The sequence below is a fragment of the Cricetulus griseus genome, assembly GCF_003668045.3.
Source record: "Cricetulus griseus strain 17A/GY chromosome 1 unlocalized genomic scaffold, alternate assembly CriGri-PICRH-1.0 chr1_1, whole genome shotgun sequence".
Classification (NCBI taxonomy): Eukaryota; Metazoa; Chordata; class Mammalia; order Rodentia; family Cricetidae; genus Cricetulus; species Cricetulus griseus.
Window position 1 is genome coordinate 254,153,028 of NW_023276807.1, and position 16,970 is coordinate 254,169,997.

Genomic DNA, 16,970 nt, shown 5'->3' on the forward strand with positions numbered 1-16,970 from the left:
TGGCTGACTCTGAATGTAAAATGGGCAGGTCATCTTAGTACCTTTGCTAACAAAGTGATAGACATGTTTACTACCATGAGATCTACAAGATGCCTATTGCTTGTAGAAATTATAGGACAAAGGTATTGACCCAGAATGAGGTGGTCGGAGATGAGTTCAGCTTTCAAAAAAGAATAAGTCGCCTTTATCCCTTCTTCCTTCTCTCCTGTCTCCCCCTCCCTCCATTCTGTCAAACCTTCAGATATAGTTGCTTTGTCTTGAGAGAACTTGAGAAAATTTCAGAACTTTTGGTATGTTTCCCCTCTGTTCATTTCTGTGCCTTATTTAACCAAGTCCTTTGGAAATCAGAAACTTGGCATTGTTCTTGTCTTTCTGAAAAGAATCTTCCCTCCCACAATTGTTCTTCTGTTAGAAATGCTGATTGTGATTTCTCTAAAGAGGTTTTATTAAATGTGTCTTTTCATAGCTTTTTACAGATTCCCCAAACAAAAATAACATGATTTGATATAATAATTTCAGAAGGAAGGCATTTAGAAAGTTTGACTCATGTGAAGGTAGAAGACCATTTTTTAAAGTTTGTTAGGCACTTGCTAGACATATTTTCCACTTGGACATCATTTTCCACTTGGAGGCCATCGATCGCAAAAAAAGCAAGATTTGCCCTGGATCTCTCTATCTGTAAATCATTAATCCATTTCATCTTTTAATCACTTTTAGTTCACATTGCAGACTAGAATAATTCTCTGTGTTTAAAGAGTGGTAAAAGTCTATCTGCAACAGCAAAACCTTAGACTTTCTCCTGTGAAACTCTGTATACTGTGAAACTTGGCTACAGGTCCCACATCTCACAGTCCACTAGCCAAGCAACCTGTGTCTCTTTCTAAAGGGCCCTTCTAATTTTCTGTCAGAAATTTCAGTACTTTAAATCATATGTGGTCACAGTCATCTGTATTCTTGTACTCAGTAAGACTAGATTAACCTGATATTACTGGGATTTACTCATAAAAAATGGGCCACCATCTTCCACCTCAATAATACTATGGATACATAGTAAATAACAAATACATGTTTAGAATATGCACCTTAATTAAAACTCCCTGGTAACACACAAACACACACACACACACAGAGAGAGAGAGAGAGAGAGAGAGAGAGAGAGAGAGAGAGAGAGAGAGAGAGAGAATAGAGGCAGAGTCATCATACAGATGATCAGTAGCGTTTTCCACCTGTATGGCTCACTCTTTCCTTTGGGTTACCAGGCTAAGAAAGGCTCAGCCACACTGATAGGCAGACAAACAGTAAGCCGTTCTTTCTAGTTGTCCCCATTGTCATTTCCTACTCAGAGAAAACCAAAATGATAGAATGGGAAAGAAGAGGTGCCTCCTAAAAATCAGCTCAATTATCCTGCACTGGGAGCACAAAACATACCAACTGCCCCCTTTCAGGCTGTCTCTCTTGTTTCTAGGCAGGAGAAACTCTTGCAATGCTGTATGTTACCATGTAAGTGTTTAAGGGTCACCTCTTATCTCCTATGCTGGCATTCACGTGCCTCTAATCCCATACCCCGCTCACATTACAATCCCATCAATGCTGAGAAAAGTGTCTCAGTACATCAGCTTACACCCCTGCATTCAAGTGCTTCTAATCAACTTTGGGGGTGTGCCTTAAGTATCTTGGGATTCCCATTGATGTTTTGATTAGCACTTTGCTCATTGCAGAGTCTCAGCAATTCTGTGTGAAAAATTAGGAAGACACAGACAAAGGATATTGATCCACTGTAAGTGGGCCTGAATCTCCCTTCTCTTGAGCCAAGAGTGCTTATTTGTACTTGAAGGACTGGAGTTACCTAATAAATGATACTTTCTTCAGTACTTGCTGAGACCAAGTAAAGGTGCTAAGGAAATAGATAAATCATGTTAGTGGACATGGATGTCTAAAAGGGACACTCGGGTGTTTGAAACAAAATGCCTCCCAAAGAGAATGGCCTTGTTGGAGTAGGTATGTATGGCCTTGTGGGGGAAGTATGTCACCATGGAGGTGGGCTTTGAGGTTTCTATATACTCAAGATACCACTGAGTGTCTCAGTTAATTTCCTGTTGCCTGAAGATGAAGATGTAGGAAGGACTCTCAGCTCCTTCTCCAGCACCATGTCTTCCTCTGCAGCCATGTCCCACTTTGATGATAATGGAGGAAACTTCTCAAAAAATGTAAGCCACCCAAACAAATGTTTTCCTTTATAAGGGGGGCAAGGGAGGAGGAGAGGGAACTGGGATTGGCATGTAAATGAAATTTGTTTCTAATTTAAATAAAAAAGGACTTGACAGTTGCTGTGATCATGGTGTCCCTTCACAGCAATAGAAATCCTAACTAAGACAGACACCTTCACATTAAGACAGATATTTTCACACTGTGCCGCCAAGTTGGGCAGATTTACCAGAAGGTTATTTTAGGAAAACTTGAAATTTATTAAATCATTTTCAGTTTTGACAAGAATTGATGATGATGGCATCTAAATCAATGTATCTTTGCTAGGGTATTATTGTTGTGATGTTGTTTCATGACCATGGAAACTCTTATAAAGAAAAACATTTAATTGGGTATGGCTTACAGGTTCAGAGGTTTAGTTCATTATTGTCAATGCCGGGAGCATGGCAGCATAAAGGCAAGCATTTTGCTGAAGAGGTATCTGAAAGTTCTACATCCAGATCAGCACTCAGCAGGAAGAGAGCATGACACCAAGCATGACTTGAGCATTTTAAACCTCAAGGCCCACCCCCAGTGACCTACTTCCTCCAAAAGGGCCCCAACTACTCCAACACATCCTAATAATCCTATGGGGGGCATTTTTATTCAAAGCACCACATTCTACTCCCTGCCCCCCATAGGAATGTATCTATATGAGAGTGCAAAAATATATTCAGTAAAACTTCAAAAGTTTCTACCCATAGTCTATCACAGACTCAACAATGCTTAAGGTCCAAAGTCCAGTCTCTAACGAGACTATGCCAATCTCTCAACTGTAATCCCCTGTAAAATCAAAATGAAAAAGTAAACCATATACTTCCAACATACAATAGCACAGTATATATATTATCATTCCAAAAAGGAGGAAGTACTGAACCAAAGCAAGACTGATAACCAGCAGGGCAAAGTCTAAATTCTGCATCTCCATGTATAATGTCAAAGTGATCTTCAGATATCCAACTCCTTTCAGCTTTGTTAACTGCAACACACTGTTTTCTCTTGGACTGGTTCCACTCCCTGTTAGAAGCTTTTCTCAGCAGGCATTGCACAGTTCTGGCATCTCCAACATCTTGGAGTCTCCAAGGCAATCGAAGCTTCATCCTCACAGCTTCACACAGTGTCATCATCTGTTTAGGTCTCCATGAACAGACACCAATAATACATTCCTGAACTCTGAACTCAGTGGCATTCCTTAGGCAAGGAGACAATTTCCATAACCCAGTTCTTCTATGCCTCACCTAGAGTCAGAACCACATAGCCAAAGCTGCTAAGTTCTGCTGCTTGCTGGGGTTAGATTATGGTCCCCTGATTCAATTACATCTTCACCAAATTTCTGTTTTGATGGTTTCTTTCAATGGCTAAGCTTGGTTGTCCTGGAACATGCTTTGTAGACCAGGCTGGCCTTGAATTTAGAGACCTGCCATCCTCTGCCTTCTGAATGCTAGAAATAAAGGTGTGTACCACCATGCCTCACCCTAAGTTTTTTTAGTTCCTTTACACAAGTTGTAAGCTTAGCTGCCTGAGGTCTTGTTCTGAGATCACCACTACCTTTATTCTACTTAGTGTCAGACTTTCCTATTTATACTTACTCTAACTAGTCTTTATTATTCCTTGCTCAACATGCTCCCTTTCATTATAGATTTGCATAAATGTGGCCACTAATAACCAAACAGTACAGTCAATAGTAAGCTGTCTGGAAATCTCTGCCAAAGCTGTTTATCCATACACTTTCAATTTAGCCTTAGGCAGAATTTTTTGGTAAAGGGCAGAAAAAAGGCACATTCTTCACCAAAATATCACAAGAATGATCTCTAGGCCCCTTTTAATATTTTTCTCCTCTGAAACCTTTTAACCTGGGCTCCCATGGTTCAAATTACCCTCATCACTACTGTCTTCCATACTCCAACTGGTATATCCCACTAAACCCCACTTAAAGCGTTCAAATGCTTCCTTAATCCAAAGTTTCAAAGTTCATATTCCTCCAAATGAAAATATGGCCAAGCCTATCATAGCAATAATTGTGATTCTCCAGTTAAAGTAGGTGCTTATGGAGGTCAGGTGATTAATAGAGTATTCTTTGAAGACTGACTCACATTAGATTCAGTCAGTCCCAGAACTGATACTTTTTCCTATTCCAGATTGTGTAATTGGAGTAGATGTACTTAGAAGTTGGCAGAATTCTCACATTGTTTTCCTGATTTGTGAAGAAAGAGCCATTGTGGTTGGAAAGACTAAATGGAAGCCTTAGTTGTTGCTTCTGCCAAAGAAAATCATGAATCAAAACCAGCACAGCATCCCTGGAAAAACTGCAGAACTAGTGCCACCATCGAGGACTTGAAAGATCTGGAGATGATGGTTCCCACCACATCTCCCGTTGACTATAGCGTTTGGCCAGTACAGAAGACAGGTGACAATAAAAATCTCAATCAGGCTGTGACTCTGATTACAGCTGCTGTGTCAGATGTGGTGTTCTTATTTGAACTGATTAACATATCTCCTGGTATATGGCATGCACTTATTGATTTAGCATTGAAAATGCTAAATTATTGAAAATGCCTTTTTCTTGGTGCCTACACACAAGAACCACAAGAAGCCATTTGCTTTCAGTAGGCAAAGCCAGCAGTATACCTTTACAGTTTTACCTCAAGAATACATTAACTCTCCTGCCCTGTGCTGTAACTTAGTTTGAAGGGATCTTGATCAGCAGTCTCTTCCACAAAATATCATGTTGGTGCACTATATTGATGACATTATGCTAATTGGACCAAGGAAGCAGGAAATAGCAACTACTCTAGGCTCATTGGTAACACATATATATCAAAGGATGGTAAATTAATCCAAGCAAAATCCAAAGGCCTTCTACCTCAGTGAAATTTGGGGGGGTCCAGTGGTGTGGGGCATGTTCAGATATTCCTTGTAAGGTGAAGGATAAGTTATTGCACCTGGCCCATCCCACTACCAGGAAAGAAGCACAACATTATTGGGCCTATTTAAATTCTGCACATAGCACATACCTCATTTGGGTGTGTTACTCTGGCCCATATACCAAGTGACTAGGAAAGATGCTAGCTTTGTTTAGGGCCTGAAATGAAAATAGCCTATTCAACAGGTTCAGGCTACTATTCAGGCTTCTCTACAACTTGGACCATATGACCCAGCAGACTTGATGGTACTTGAGTGTCAGTAGCAGTTAGGGATGCTGTTTGGAGCCTCACAAAAAATACATTTGGGATTTTGGAGCAAGAGTCTACAATCATCTGTGGACAACTATTTCCCCTTAGAAAGATAGTTCTTGGCCTGCTATTGGGCCTTAGTAGAAACTGAACATTTGAAAAGTTGCTGTGCAACCTGAGCTACCCATTATGAGCTGAGTGTTATCTGGTCCACCAAGTCATAAAATATGGTGTGCACAGCAACATCCTATTATCAAATGGAAATAGGATGTACATGATCAGGCTCAAGCAGGTTCTGAAGGTCCAAGAAAGTTACAAAAAGAAATTGCCCAAAGGCCTATAGTTTTTTCCCCATTATAATGTCATCTGTTGCCAGGCATTCACCTATAGCCTCGTGGGGTGTTCCCTATGATTGTTTCACTGGGGAAGAGAAGACTAGGGCCTGGTTTGTTGATGGTTCTGCATGTTATGTAGGCACTAACCAGAAATGGAAAGCTGTAGCATTGTAACCCATTTCCTGGGGCAACACTGAAATACACCTGTGAAAGGAAATCATCAGAGTGGGCAAACTTTGGGCAGTACACATGGTCATATATTTTGTTTGGAAGGATAAATGACTAAATGCATAATTAATTGTTTACTGATTCATTAGCTGTGGTCAATGGATTGACTGTATGGTCAGAAACTTGGAAAGACTATGATTGGAAAATTGGTGAGAAAGACATCTTGGGAAGAAGTATGTGGACAGACATCACCAAAGGAGCAAGAGATGTGAAGAATTTTTGTTCCATATAAATGCCTATCAAATGATGACTTCAGCTGAGGAGACATTCAGTAGTCAAGTAGACAGGATGAACCATTCTGTGGATAGTCATCCTGTTGCTCCAGCCATTCCTGTCATTGCCCAGTGGGCCCATGAACAAAGTGGGCATGATGTCAGAGATAGGATTTATGCATGGTCTTGACAACATGGATTTCCACTCATCGAGGTTGACCTGGCTATGGCTACTGGTGAGTGCCAGATCTGCCAACAGCAGATCAACATTGATCCCCAAATATGGCACAGTTCCCTGGGGTGACCAGCCAGCAACCTGGTAGTAGGTTGACTCCATTGGACCACTCCATCCATGGAAAGGACAATGCTTTGTCATACTGGAGTAAATATTTAAATCTAGTCAGGGATTTGCCTTCCAAGCATATAATACTTCTGCCAGAACCACCACCTAAGAATGTACAAAATGCCTTATCCACTCTCATGGTATTCTACACAGTATTGTTTCTGACAAATAAACTCATTTCACAGCCAGAAAAGTGCAACATGGAGCCCCTGATCATGGAATCCACTGGTTTTACCAGGTTCCCCACTATCCTGAAGCAGCTAGCCTGACAGGAAGATAGAATAGCCTTTTGAAGTCACAGTTGCAGTGCCAATTAGGTAGCAAAATCCTAGGGGTCTGGGGCAGGGTTCTCCAAAGGCCAGTAAATTCTTTGAGTCAATGTCTGATGTATATTATTGTTTCTCCCATAGCCAGGATCCATGGGTTGAGGAATCGAGGGGTGGGAAAGGGGAAAAGTTCCACTTCTAGTGACCCACTAGGAAAATATTTGCTTTCTGTTCCCATGACCTTAAGTTTTACTGGCCTAGAAGTTTTGGTTCCAGAGGGAGGAGTACTTATGCCAGGAGCCACAGCAAACATTCCATTGAGCTGGAAGCTCAGACTTCCCCCTGGCCACTTTGGGCTTCTAATGTCCTTAAACCAACAGGCTAAGAAAGGAGGGATGACTGATCCAGATTGCCATGGGAAATTGGATTGCTTCTCCACCATGCAGGTAAGAAAGTTTATGTCTGAAGTGCTGGATGTCCTATAAGGTGTTTTTTAGTCCTACCATATCTTGTGACTAAAGTCAATGGGAAAACACAACCACCCGATCCAGACAGGATGACAAAGGGCACAGACCTATCTGGAATATAGGTATGGGTCACTCCTCCATCAAAAGAGCCAAGACCTTCTGAGGTTCTTGCTGAAGGTGGACAAAATACATAATAGGTAGTAGAGGAAGGTAGCTATAAATACCAGCTAAGACCATGTGACCAATTGGAGAAATGAAGAGTATAATTATTAGTGTGTTTCTGTTGTATTCTCTTAAGAATGTATTTGTATGTGTTGCATTTGGTTTTCTTTCAGTTTCTATACCATGTGGTATAACACTAATTAAGAAAATATCAGTGGTTATTGTATTTAAGTTTAAGATACTGAAATAATTTCCCCCTAGGTACATTGTCACTTGTACTAAATGCAGTTGTACAAGGGATAGTTATATCATGTTAGGTATAATTATGATCTGGTTAAATATATAATGCATTTGTGATTGTGTGTGGGATTGTTACATTTAGGCATTACTATGGCCTGGTTATTGTTTTCATCTGGAAATTAATCATGACATAAGGAGATATAATTATGTGTCAAGTTGGCAAGGGGTGGACTTGTGATGGCTATTACTGGTTGGCAGCTTGACTACATCTGGAATTGAAGTAAAATACAGAAATGGAATGTACACCTGTGAAGGATTCTTTGCTTGGTTTGAAGGTGGTGAATAATACACTTCTATTCCAGACATTTGAGATTGGAAGACATGTGCCCTTGATCTGAATCTTAAGGCAAAAAGATGCCTTTATTTTGGATCTTGGTGTGAGAATACACATGTTAAATGTAGGCTGTACCTTCTGCCGGAAGGCTATATAAGGACATAGAAGAAGGAAACCTTTGTTCTTTGCCTGCTTGCCTTCCATTGCTAGCACATGCATTTCTTCACTGGCATTAGGACTTACAGTTTGGGGACTCCAACATATACAGAAGACCAGCTGAGACATTCAGTCTTGTGGACTGAGCAACTACTAGATTCTTGGACTTTATTTCACAACCAGTCACTGTTGAATTAGATGGACTGAGACTGTAAGTCATTCCAATACATACCATTTACTCACTTAGATAGATAGGTAGATAATTGATAGAGAGAGAGAAAGATAGATAATAGATGAAAGTGATATATAGATAGATTCATTCTACAAATTCTGTTACTCTAGAGAAGTTGTTCTCAATCTATGGGTCATGACCCCATTGAGGGTTATATAACCCTTACACATGGGTCACCTAGACCACTGGAAAACACACATATTTACATTATAATTCATAACAGTAGCAAAAATTAGTTATGAAGTAGCAATGAAAATAATTTTATGGGTTGGAGTCACCACAATGTGAGAAACTGTTTTAAAAGGTCACAACATTAGGAAGGTGGAAAATTGCTGCTCTAGAAAACCCTGAATAATACAAGCACTTGGGAGGCAGAGGCAGGTGAAGGCCAGTCTAGTCTACAGAGTGAGTTCCAAGGGAGCCAGGACTGCTACACAGAGAAACCCTGTCCTGAGTAAACAAACAAATTATCAAAATTGAAGAGATGGATTCATGCTTAGTTGTTCTTTCAGAGGACAAGGATATGAATCTCAGCACCCACACAGTGACTCATGACTATCTTTAAGGGACATGATGCCTTCTTCTGGCCAAGCAGGCACTGCATGAAAGCAGTGTGCAGACACACATGAAGTCAGAATATGCAAATAAATAAATAAATAAATCTTTAAAAAGGAGGAGAAGGAAGGAAAGACGGAAGGGGGAAAAGAGAAGAAGGAAGGAAGGAAGGGAGGGAGGGAAGGAGGGAGGGAGGGAAGAAGGGAAGAAGGAAGAAGAAAAGAAATTCAAAATTCTCTGCTCTTGATTGAGCCAATTATGGGAGAATTTTGAGATATACCTTTGTGTGGTACAAGGGAATAGTACTGTTACAATAATATACAGAACACATATTATTCTCTGTCTCCATATATGAGTTTGCCTTTTCAAAAAGAAATAGCATGTCTAAAATTCAGTGAGTGATTTGTGGCAATAAATTAATCATTGCTAGTTGTTGGGCATGAGTTTGTAACCAGCCTGTGTTCACACTGCTTCATCAAGCTTTGTTATACCTGTGGCACTGTGTATAGCATGGCTGAAAAGCACACATCTATGCTGAGACTCCCTGCAATATGGGTATGTACTCTGGCTTGAGAAACACTGAAGCTATGCTGCATTCTTCCCCTTCCTGTGGCTGGTGAGCATAGTATAAGCCTCTCCCTCTCATTCTCCCATGCCCCCCACCAACCTGCACCCCATCCCTCTTCTGCTCCATAGAAAGGGTGAGGACTTCCATGGGGATCATCAAAGTCTGTCACAAAGGCCCTCCCCCGTGTGTCTAGGCTGACAGAGTATCCCTCTATGTGGAATGGGTTCCCAATGTTCATTCATACACTAGGTATAAATACTGTTCCATTACCAAGGGCTCCATAGACTGCCCAGGCCTTCTAACTGACACCCACAGTTTTTTCAAATTTTCCAAGTGAAAATCAAAAGCTTTCTAAAGCTACTTTGTGAAAATCCTTAATATGTATGGAAATGGTCTGGAAGAGAACTGACGGAGGGCAGTAATTCTGCAGATGCTCGGTGATGAATAGCAGTGAAGAGTTCTTCCACACTCAGCTCTCAGAACATAGTTGGTGCTGGCCACAAGGCCCTCCTGATATCTTTGCTACCTCTAGCAGTTTGGACTTCTTCTCTCACCTTACCTGCCTATGTGAAAAGTTACTGGGATGAGAAAACTAATCATTCAAGAGAAAACCCTTCTTTTTAGAAGGAAAAAATGAAATGAAGTGCAAATACTATGTTTATTATAAACATATTTTGAAAGCAAGAAGGGACTGCCCAGGAAGATGAATTCTTACTTTGTGTTGAATGTGGCTGCAGACCCTTAGAATAATGGTTGTGAAACTTTGGGATGTTGTGACCCTTTAGTACAGTTCCTCATGTGGTGGTGACCCCAACCATAAAATGCTTTCATTGCTACTTCATAACTGTAATTTTGCTTCTGTTATGAATCATAATATAAATATCTGATATGCATGTTATCTGATATGGGACCCCTGTGAAGGTTAATTTTGTCCCCAAAGGAGTCACAACCCACTTGTTGAGAATGACTGCCTTAGAAGAAAGTAAGAAGTTAAACACCAAAGCAACTCACTGGTTAAAAACATTATCCTAATGGAGACAATGTAGCACTTGATTGATTATTTTTCTATAGACATTAGTCATGTCATAGTGGCTAACTTTTAAATTAGCTGGCAAACGTTTCTCTTTCTAATTGTTACTGTTAAAGATAAAATGCTAGCTAATTTCAATAACAGAGAAAAGCAATTAGACAAATCAGTGCATCTTTCTCTTTATACATTCATCTTGAAAGCTCTGTCTGTTAGTTTGAGTAGTGTTTTATGCTTTGATCAGAACGATTAGCAGATGGCCCTATTTTATAAAAGACAAGAGTACATCTGAAATGCCAACATGTTTCTGAAGCCCATGTCCAAGTTGTATTAATTAATGTCCTGTAGCACAAAAATATAAAAGACCCAGAGACAGATATTGGGGTCCAAGCTTTAAGCTGAAGATCAGAAAAGCAAAGCAACCAAGCCACCAGCTCTTTCCTGTACCTCAGGCTGAAAGGGATAATCCTGTCTCCATGAGCTCTCACCAAGCCTCAGACTGCCACCTCTCCTAAGTGTGGCTGGAGAATCTATCTTCACAGGAGACCCTTTGATTTTTATACCTCCATAGTGCTGGGATTAAGGGCATGTGATCCCAAGTGCTGAGATCATCTTTGTATGGGCTATTTCTCTTTAGGACTGGATAAATTACATGTAACTCAGTGTGGCCTTGAACTAATAGAGACCAGTCTACTGCTACCTTCCAAGTGGTGGGATTAAAAGTGTGTGCCACCAAGTCCTGGCTTTGATAGCTAACTAGTGTGGCTAGCTTTGCCTTCTGTGCCCTCAGGAAAGGTTAAATAAATCATAAATAATATATCATCATAATTCCCCCTCTTGTCTAATACAAAAGTAAGGCTACAACTAACATAAGAAAAACTATATACAGTAAGTACAATATTCATATATAATATATACAGACAATAATTACATCAATGATCTCTAGTCTATTTGAATTTTCCAATTTTCCCATTTTACATTCAAATTAGAAATGAGAGTGTTTTACATGTCAATCCCAGTTCCCTCTCCCTCCCCTCCTCCCCTGCTCCCCAATGCATTTGCCAATTTCAGAGAAAATACTTAATTATATATCCTATCTTGGTGAGTCCAAAGTCTAGTACCTAATGTATTTTCTAGTCTGTGGGTGTCTGCCTCTGCTTCCATCAGCCACTGGATGAGGGCTCTAGGATGGCGTATAGAGTAGTCATCATTCTCATTATAGGGGAAGGGCATTTAGGGTAGCCTCTCTGCCATTGCCTAGATTGTCGGTTGGTGTCATCCTTGTAGATCTCTAGAAATTTCCCTAGTGCCAGATCTCTCCTTGGACCTATAATGGCTCCCTCTGTTATGATATCTCTCATCCCGCTCTCCTCTATTCTGTCCACAACTCAACCTTTCTGTTCCTCCATTTCCTCCTCTCCATCCTTCTTCTCTTCCTCACATTCTGCAAGTTCCCTCTCCCTTAACCTCATGCTCCAAATTAGCTTAGGAGATCCTGGCCATCCCCATTCCCCAGGGACCATGCATTTTTCTCTTAGAGTCCTTTGTTTCCTGGTTCCTTTGGTGAAGAGGATTGTAGGCTGGTAATAAGTTGCTCTATGTCGAAAATTCATGTATGAGTGAGTACATACCATGTTTGTCTTTTTGTGACTGGGTTACCTCACTCAAGATGGTTTCTTCTAGTTCCATCCATTTGCCTGCAAATTTTAAGATTCCATTGTTTTTTTTTTCTGCTGAGTAGTACTCCATTGTATAAATGTACCACATTTTCTCTATCCATTCTTCAGTTAAGGAGCATCTAGGTTGCTTCCAGTTTCTGGCTATTACAAACAATGCAGTTATGAACATGGTTGAACATATGTCCTTGTTGTATGAATGTGCATTATTTGGGTAAATGCCCAAGAGATGAATTGCTGGATCTTGAGGTAGACTGGTTCCCATATTCCAGAGCAAATGCTCTACTGATTTCCAGAGTGGTCTTACAAGTTTGCACTCACACCACAAATGGAGGAGTGTTCCTTTATCTCCACATCCTCTCCAGCATAAATTGTCATTGGTCATTTTGATTTTAGCCATTCTGCCTGGTGTAAGATGGTATCTCAGAGTTGTTTTGAGTTGCATTTCTCTGATGGGTAAGGATTTTGAACACTTTTTTAAATGTCTTTCAGCCATTTTAGATTCTTCTGTTGAGAATTCTCTATTTAGTTCTATGCCCACTTTTTAATATCATTGATTGGTGTTTTGGTGGCTAGCCTCTTGGATTCATTGTATATTTTGGAAATCATCCCTCTGTCTGATGTGGGGTTGGTGAAGATCTTTTCCCATTCTGTGGGCTGTTGTTTTGTCCTACTGACTGTGTCCTTTGCCTTACAGAAGCTTCTAAGTTTAAGGAGGTCTCATTAATTAATTGTAGATCTCTGTGTCTGTGCTACTGGTGCTATGTTCAGGAAGTGGTCTCCTGCACCAATATGTTCAAGGGTATCTCCCACTTTCTCTTTTAGAAGTTTCAGTGTGGCTGGATTTATGTTGAGATCTTTCATCCATTTGGACTTAAGTTTTGTGCATGGTGACAGATATGGATCTATCCTCTGCATGTCTGAATCCAATTTCTTGGAGAGAACAGGAATAACAGGAACATATCTAAATATGATAAAAGCAATATATAGCCAACCAACAGCCAACATCAAACTAAATGGAGAGAAACTCAAAGAAATTCCTCTAAAATCAGGAACAAGACAAGGCTGTCCTTTATCTCCATATCTCTTCAATATTGTACTTGATGTCATAGCTGGAGCAATAAGACAACAAAAACAAATCAAGGGGATACAAATTGGAAAGGAAGAAGTCAAACTTTCACTATTTGCAGATGATATGATAGTCTACATAAGTGACCCAAAAAACTCTATCAGGGAACTCCTACAGCTGATAAACACCTTCAGCAAAGTAGCAGGATACAAAATTAACACCAAAATATCAGTATTCCTACTATACACAGATGATAAATGGGCTGAGAAAAAAATCAGAGAAACATCACCCTTCACAATATCCATAAACAACATAAAATATCTTGTGGTAACCCTAACCAAAAAAGTGAAAGACCTGTACAGCAAGAACTTTGAGTCTTTAAAGAAAGAAATTAAAGAAGATACCAGAAAATGGAAAGATCTTCCATGCTCTTGGATAGGTAGGATAAAATAGTAAAAATGGCAATCTTGCCAAAAGCAATCTACAGATTCAATGCAATTCCCATCAAAATCACAACACAATTCTTCACAGACCTTGAAAGAAGAAATCTTAACTTTATATGGAAAAACAAAAGACCCAGGATAGCCAAAACAACCCTGTACAATAAAGGAACTTCTGGAGGCATCACCATCCCTGACTTCAAGCTCTATTATAAAGCCATAGTCCTGAAAACAGCTAGGTATTGGCAAAAAAGTATAGACAGATATACCAATGGAATCAAATTGAAAATCCTGATATTAACCCACACACCTATGAACACCTCATTTTTGACAAAGATGCTAAATCTATACAATGGAAAAAAGATAGCATCTTCAACAAATGGTTCTTGCCTTTGTTTTTCAAAACAAAAACCTTGAATCTAATCCCCTTCAACTTTCTTCCTGACAATAACCAACAACATTTTGTTACCAATTCCCTTAAACAATGACAAATATCCATAACCCAATGAGTGATCAATAACCACCCACCCCACCTCTGGGGGATGTGGGCATTATGTTTTAAAGGTATTTCCTGCTGTTGGGGGTGATGGCATCTTTAGGGGAGCTGAGAAAAATATGGGTTAATTGTCAAGCTGTATCATTCTTATCCAGTCTCTTCATAATGGAAAAGTGTAGAGCTTGTCTCAAGTCCTGACTAAAATAGTCTGTGATCTGATCATCTCAGCTGGCCATCTCAAAATTGTTCTGAGCAGTTTATAGTCCTAAGTCAATCTTTAGTTTTTATTGTTCAGCTTAATGGTGTTATCATAGTCCTGGTGAAATTGTTGTGGAGCCCCATCCTCCTTTTGGAGACTTCACATGTTGCTGTTAGGTGTGGTTATAGTTCACTGCAGAAAACTGGTAGAGACTCAAACCTGAATTCATGTACAGGAAGGTAGATAAAAGCTTTTTATAGAGTTAGTCAGTACTCTATGTGACCATTAACATCATTTCACAAAATTTAAAGTACATAAATACATACATATATATGTATATATATATATATTCCTATAAAATTTTATACAAATAATATTTATATTTTAAGAACAACTGTTAATAGTCAATATAAAACCAAAGGACTATGAGATTAGTAGCAATGAAAGAGTCTTTAAATATTTGTTTTTCTTCTGTTCCATATCAAACGGATCTTCTGACATGAAATAGGGATTTTTGATTTTTCTTTAACAAGTATTCTTGGGTTTAGAGAAGGAAAGAGTCCCATTGTAACTCCAAAGCCAGTTTTAATCTTTAGTTGCCCTGGGACTAATAAAAGGCCATTTGCATTATATGTCTGTAGAGAAAATCAGACACAAACATTTGGTAAGATTTATGAAAATTTATCCTGTTGGAAATATATCAATTCACCAATTTACTCCTTTCCTTGGGACAATTTTTCTGGATTATTTATCCCCTTTCTTCTGATGCCTAAATTGTCCAGTTGTCTGCAGATTCCTTAGTGGGATACCTTTATTCTCCAAAAAAGACAAAAATAAAACCCTTTCCCAATCCTAAATTTTGGGGAGGTTCTCCTTTTGAAAGTTATATCTGACCAAATAAAAAATGTTTCTGGTTTAGTATTTTTATTTTAACAAGAACACTGAATCACTTAGTTTGGAAGATTTTTCCCCAACTTCCTGGGTTTCACTAATTGTATCCCTCTGAGAATATATTAAATTGGAAGCTTCAATTATTTTCAGAAAATAAATTTCTGATTCATATTTCTATGTTTTCTATTTTGAAATTATTATCTCCTAACCTATCTCCTATAGATCCATTATAATGAAACACATCTTAAAACTATTTATTAAGCTTTTGTTATCAATACTACATTATTTCATATGACAAATCAGTTAACTTTTTCATCAGAGAAAGCAAAGTACACAACACTCTTTGCTTGCCACAGCTTTCTCCTGCATCCAAAACCTCTCACTGCTCTGCCTTCACATACTGCAGTAACGTTTGGGTCATAGGCATTCCAGAGTTGAACCACTCTGGAATGTGATGGTATTCTTATTACACACAAATACTTGCACTACCCTCAGTGACTCCTTCATCCCTCTTGTGCTAAAAATACAACCACTGGTTTTGCCATTTTCCCTTAAGGATAACCTGACTAACCAAACCCTTGGGCAGGAAAATCTGACCGCACTCTCTGAACTCACTGATGGCTTAATGAGTTGAGTCTGCATGAAGTCAAACTTTAATCATATGTTTATAAAACACTTTTTCCAGACCTCAAATTATTTCTTCTGTACATGATTTTAAGGAAAATGAAATCAAGTCTTCCAAAGATGGATTTTCAGCACAAGGGAATTGTGTGGTTTTTATGAGAAGCATTAAAATTTTTTATTCAGCAAGAGACTCATCTGTGTGGATGCGTCACACTCTGGGCAGGAACATACAATTTCAGTTGTTGATTGAATACACACTTTCATTTAACACAACTTCGGCTGTTGCTTTGGTATTATAAGATGTTGTCAAACTTTTGTCTAGTCAGGGGGTATCCACCTCCACTCTGTACTTAAAATTTTAACATAGAGTGTGATGCCCACATAAACTTTCCCATATTTTGTCCCCACAGCAGGATTTTCTTTTTCAAAATGATCAAAAGGATTTATTTTATGTGTGTGTGTGTGTGTGTGTGTGTGTGTGTGAGAGAGAGAGAGAGAGAGAGAGAGAGAGAGAGAGAGAGAGAGAGAGAGAGAGAGAGCTCACATATGCTACAGGTATGGAGGTGCCCTCTGAGGCCAGAAGAAGTTGTTGAATTCCCTGGAGCTAGAGTCAGATGTGCTTGTGAGGTGCCTGACCTGTGTGCTGAGAAATGACCTCAGATCTCTGCAATAGAAGTGCAGTATCTTAACCATTAACTCATCTCTGCACCTCCAAGAGTATTTTCTCTATCATTTTCTTTCTTTATTTCGACCAATAGATCTCATCCATTCATAAGTTAGGTTAAATGCCAGATGGTTTACTAGACATTTTGTAATGAAGCCTCCTTTTCTTTGTACCCAGATTCACACATTCATTAAGAAAAGTCTCAGGTTGGCTGCAATCGCTCAGGCCTGAAAAATTCATCTTTTCTGGTTTTGTATTGTTTTTGCCTCTTGCATTTTTATATCCCATAGCACAGCTCTGGGCTGCTTATTTCCTGTGCACATGTTATCAAATATATCTTTGAAGCTGCCTGTTATTATCCTTAGGAGA

At 39.3% G+C, this 16,970-nt stretch overlaps 1 pseudogene; it reads left to right on the forward strand.

Annotated features, from left to right (window-relative positions):
* Window positions 1-1,964: 1,964 nt before the first annotated feature.
* On the forward strand, window positions 1,965-7,286 carry LOC118239708 (annotated as a pseudogene).
* Window positions 7,287-16,970: the final 9,684 nt, after the last annotated feature.